This window comes from Melanaphis sacchari, unplaced genomic scaffold (genome assembly GCF_002803265.2).
Source record: "Melanaphis sacchari strain LSU unplaced genomic scaffold, SCAv2.0 Contig253_pilon_pilon, whole genome shotgun sequence".
In the NCBI taxonomy this organism is placed as follows: domain Eukaryota; kingdom Metazoa; phylum Arthropoda; class Insecta; order Hemiptera; family Aphididae; genus Melanaphis; species Melanaphis sacchari.
The window spans coordinates 9,326-15,225 of NW_020271127.1; the positions used below are offsets into that span (position 1 = coordinate 9,326).

General features: G+C 28.8%; 1 pseudogene; it reads right to left on the bottom strand.

Annotated features, from left to right (window-relative positions):
• Positions 1 to 2,006: 2,006 nt before the first annotated feature.
• On the bottom strand, positions 2,007 to 4,521 carry LOC112595086 (annotated as a pseudogene).
• Positions 4,522 to 5,900: the final 1,379 nt, after the last annotated feature.

The window sequence follows — 5,900 nt, forward strand, 5'->3', positions numbered from 1 at the left end:
ATAATAATGTTTATTTTTTCTTTTCTTTGTTTGAATATCTTTAATGTCAACATCTACCTATTTTACATTTCAATTTAAAACATTCAAGGGTATTAATAATTGTTGATCTATCAATTTAATATTTTAATTAATATTAACCATTTATTAAAAAATATAAACTATATAATATAATAATGGTTGGTGAGTTGCTTTGTTACACAAAACAAAACCAACATTAAAATTATTATTTGTACCTATACTAATATACTAATACAATGACAAGAAAATATTTGTTAAATTTCAGATTAATAAAATTGGTATGTTTGTTGAAAAAAATATATTAGGTTATAATTTATTAATTTAAATTCACTATTTATGAACAGACTATTATGTATTTTGAATATTTTTCAATTAGATAGGTACATCTATGTACTTTGAACAATATATTATCTTATTTTAATTTGTTACCTATTTAAAAACAATTTAATTAATATTATTTCCTGTGAATTTAATATTCATGCATTTATATTATTTTTGCATTAAGCATTTTAAAACTATTGAAGTATAGTTAGGTGTTGTATTTAGTTTGGGTTTATAAAACTTAAAATAAAGACACATTTTAGACATTTTATGACAGTTATTAATCTTATATTGTTTATAAACTCATTTTTCCTACTGTACCTATAAATACAGAATAATAACATTTTTTTTAGATTATTTTTTTTTTTTTCTTGATTTCGGTATTAGATTGATGGCATCAACAAAAGTATCTGCAATGAGAATGAATGTGAGTTAAAAAGTTAGTTATTAATACCTGATGAATGTCAGAAAAGTCCCAATAAGTCAGATACAGTTAGTGTGATTCCCGGGACTCCAGAACATAATATTATTATAGATGAAAGTTCGATTAACAATGAGGTTGATAATAACTTCAATGGGAGAAAAATTAGAATCAGTGTAAAAGGCGACACAGTCGAATATCGAAATTACAGAAAATTTAAAAGAAATTCTGGTCAAGAATATACCACTAATAAAGGGAAAATAGTTTCAGGCCGATCTTCTGAGCCATTATCTAATTGTCGGAACAAATGCAACACTAAAATAGATGACGATTTACGTGAAAAGTTATTTGCTTCTTATTGGTCGATAAACAATTTTGATAGAAGAGTTGCATATATTTCTAGTTGTATAAGTTTTACTGACACAAAAACTACAAGAAAGCGTAGAAATACACCAAAAAAACAGAAAAATAGAAACAACACTTTTCATTATGTTGTTCCAAAAGACGGAAATTCCATACCTATATGTAAAAGTTGTTTTTTAAAAATTTTTGGAGAAACCAAAAAGTTCGTTGCTAACGTGTATACGCAAAAATTAAGTTCTCCCATTCATAAAACTTCACCGGATAAAAGGGGTAAGGCAAGTCCACCCAATAAAATAACATCTGATGATATAACGTTGGTAAAACAACATTTAAATAGCCTTCCAACTTACGAAAGTCACTACTGCCGGAAAGAGACAAGAAAAAAATACTTACCACCTTACTTCACTCTACGCGCTGCTTATAACGAATATATTAAAACAGTTGAAACTCCAGTTAGTAGAACAATTTACGAAAAATATTTTAGAACATCCGGATTAAAGGTAAAAAGTCCAAAAAAAGACACTTGCGCTCAATGTGACAGACTTCATATGCAAATTTCAGACAGTCACTGTACAGTTAATAGGAAAAATGAGCTAATTGCTGAGCAAAAAAATCACAAAGAAGAAGCGGAAGAACCATATTGTGAAAAAAAAAAATGATTCGTCATCGTCTACATCAGTGTTTCCCAACCTTTTTACCACCACGGACCACTTCCACAATATTTTATAGGTCGCGGACCACCTCAATTTTAAACAAACTAGAAGGACCTTTTTTTTTTTTTTGCTCATTAACAAGAATACACAAAATTTATTGAAAAATTTTTATTATTTTACTGTACTTTTATATATAATTATTTAATTATTAAACTTTACTAATAATTTACTTAGTGTAATTTTTGTGGCTGCATTTCTTTGAACAGTTTTTCAATTCTCGGATGAATGTTGCTAATGGCTAAACGCATGTCGTCACTTACGTCCAAGCGATTTCTCTGTTTATTTTTGATCACAAGTAGACTGGAAAATCCTTGTTCACACAAATACGTAGTTGAAAATACTACTAAATAACGTAAGGCAATTTCCCGTAGTTGAATATGTAATGTTGCCTTTCTGCACCAAAATTCCTCAAGGTTCATACCAGAATCAAACATATTTTTGCAGTCAGAGTGATTTTGCAGTTCGATGACAGCTTCTTGAAGATATTCTAGGGCTTCTTCAACTTTTGCACAAAAAGGGTTTCGAATTATTTTTTGAACACTGTTAACTTCGTTCCATTCTGAAAAGTAAAAAATAAAAATATTTGCTCTAAATTCCAAGGTTTTGTGTCCCGAACCTTGAAGTTGCAAATTAAGGTTATTTAAGTGCTCAAAAATATCTACTAAATAAGCAAATTACCTACCACGAAGAGTTACCAATAAAAAACGAAAAAAAAAGGATCTCATATCTTTATTACCCCTAATACCCGAAGTATTTCATCAGTATTATATTAATTTAAAAACAAACACGATTACTGATCCTATTATTTCTGATGCAGAAGACATTTAAATTTATCATTATTTATTTTATAATATATTTTTAAATAACTAATTTGTTTTTACCTTAGTAAATATTGTTCAATCGTTTTTTTTATCTAAAAGTAATATTTTAATATTATTTAGTTTTAAAATTTATATTCTAGTTATAATATTCTCAAAGGTTGGAGATAATATTAGTATCTAACTTAACACAAGTTTGTGTAAATTAGTAAAACTTAATTGATAACGGCATAACTTTTATATCATTATACTTTTTGTTACAATATTGTTAACGTTTGTTTTTGTTTTTTAAATTGTTTATAATTTTTATGAATAAAGGAATATCATATTTATTATAAGATATTAATTGTTTTCGATAAACATTATTTCTATTCATTATTTAGGTACCTGTAAGAAAATTAAATAAAAATAGTAAGTATAAGTCATTCTATTAAAATATTATAGATGCTAATGGTAACAAGTCATAATAAGAGAAAGGGGATAAGTCATCAAATTGAAATTGGATTGATGACAAAGGTAACAAGTCACTATATGAGAAAGGAGATAAGTCATATTGTTATTAATTTTAAATGCTAAACAGCATAAGTCATTGAAAAAATTGAAAAAAACTATTTGTGCTTCTAAAAAATATTTTAAAATATATAAAATAATATAAACACTCTATATCTTAAAACTAAATTCAATTTAAAGTCTTAAAAAACATTTTATGTTGTTTTTTTTATCTCCTGTAAAATAGCTGTTTTTGACTTGTCCCCCTTTACATGAACTCCGTCCAATTACGAGAATGAATTTTTATAATGACGCAAAAGGTCTTAGACGAACGTTCATACAATAATAAACGGCACTCCCGAACGAAACTCGTTAGCCGGCCGCCGACTACGAGGAATAGGCGTGGCTTAAACGCCGCGTGCATGCGGATCGCGAAAACACTTAACAGCGCATTCTCTTAGCCGTTTTATACGTTTCACTTTGGGTATCACGTCCTCTTAAATTGAATACTCTAACCCTTTTATTTCTTGCTTGACGTATGACAGCCTTCATAAGTAAATATTTTAATTAATATACAATTCAAATTTTAATAAACTATATATTTTGTTTTTATATTTGTACTTGGCAAAAGTGAAAATAACATCCTTGATGTGGACTTTCTGGAAATACAATCTTTACTGCATTGATGAAACCAAACTCAAAATCAGTTATTATTATAACATTGTTGTATACTAAAGGCAGCACATTTCTTATGTATAACAACAATGCCACATAAATCTCTTGAGTTTTCCCAGTCAAAAGAGCATGTACTAGCGGAAAAGTCTATTACAAAATATTACAGAATAGTTTATTAATTTATTAATTAATTAAATAGGTAAATTATTGCCATTAATTGAAATTTACAACATTTTTATAAATCACGTGAAAAGTGAATAATTGATTAACACTATTTTCTAAAAATTTTGGTACGACTTTAAAGGTGCCATCACATCCAGCAACACGGACCTATTTATACAAAACAATGAATTAATGCAGTTAGCTGTGAAGAATTCTTATTAAATAAACATACATTTTGTAATTCTGGCATTATTTCCTCAATATTTGCTGTATTGCAAAACAACAACCCCTCAATGTTGCCATTCACCATTAGTGGACCTTGATAAAACCTACAAAAATATGGTAAATTATTTAATTTTCCTATAAATATAGAAATACAATTTTACCTTTTAGGCGGTTCTTAGAATGTATATGCAAACTGGCTGTTATCTTCTTGCATCATCAACGTGTGTAGATGGCTCACATTTTGAGGAGTTGGTGGAAAACAACTACGCCTCATACGACGCATTCTTTCCGAAACTTGTACGAAGGTGTAATTAAGAGCACCATTAGGATAACTAATAAATAGATTGATCTCATTTATAATTATTTAAATTTAGTAATAAAGTAATTATTAATATTAGTATAGATACCTCATATACATTACATAACTAAACTGTAAACATAACTGTTTACGCATACTCTTATTTTTTTATTATATTTATCATATATTCTTTTATATTATTGTTTTCGCTGCATGGAAAATGTGTTATCTCATTATTGTCTGCGCTGTGCGCTATAAGTGCAGGTGTTTGTATTTTTCATGCATGTTATCTGAATTATGATTTGGGTAATATGCGTGGAGGATTATGGACATTTGCACTGATCCCGAAAATTGTACGTCTATTGGCAGTTAATGATTGGGTTTTTCGTGCCTTTTGTCACAGAACACGAGACCGACTTGGTGTAATCACTGATTCACCGGGTATCTTCTCGTGTTTCTGTCACAGAACACGGGACCGACTCGGTGTAATTTCCGATAGACCTGGTATAAAAGGCCCCACGACCAACGACCAAGTACCATTCTCCGTCTTTCCGACTTTGTAGTAAGACCCACCCGGGCAGACTTGCGCAAAGTAGGAAAGGCGGCCTCCCAGACCACACTTATCGAACGGTTTGTGACTCGGTCAATGGTGCAATAGTTGGAGTTATTCTGGCATTACATCGATCAGTCACCTACCCTGTGGTGCAATAGTCAGAGTAATTCCGGCATTGCATCGGTCGACACACCGTCCGATAAGCCCCCTCCCCGTCGTGCTCCGTCGTGTCGTAGCGTCGTGTTAGCGCCTTACGCATCTTTGTTTTTTTTTTTGGTATAATATATTCAAACTTTTAAAAAAACCCAGAGTGTTCTTTTTTTCTTCTCTCTTTTCTTTTTATCGTTCTAACAGTCATGAAGGATGTCTGGAAAATCTATTAACATGTAACATATTAAAAAATATATATTTTTATTTATTTTTTATAATATAAACTATAAAGCAATGTTTCAGTTTTCAATAAATTAATAAAGATACATTTAAGCTATTTAATAAGTTATACAAAGTATTTTTATGTTCAAGCCAAAGCATCAATCTCAATCCTATTATACTTATGTGTATTACATTATTATAACAATATTCAATGTATTTTACTAAGGTTATATAATTTAAATAAAAGCCAAGCCATAAGCCAAATAAAATAAAATAAAAAGTACATATGTTTTATTATTATATTGTGTTACTTACATTTATTTTATTTATTTACCAGTTGCAAAACTATGTAAAGACTGACAAGAAAAAAACACTATTAGTATTTAATATTTTTTTAAATATTCAATTAATATCTAAATTAACTTTAATTGGTTAGGAATTAAAACATACATAAATTAAAACACAGTATTAA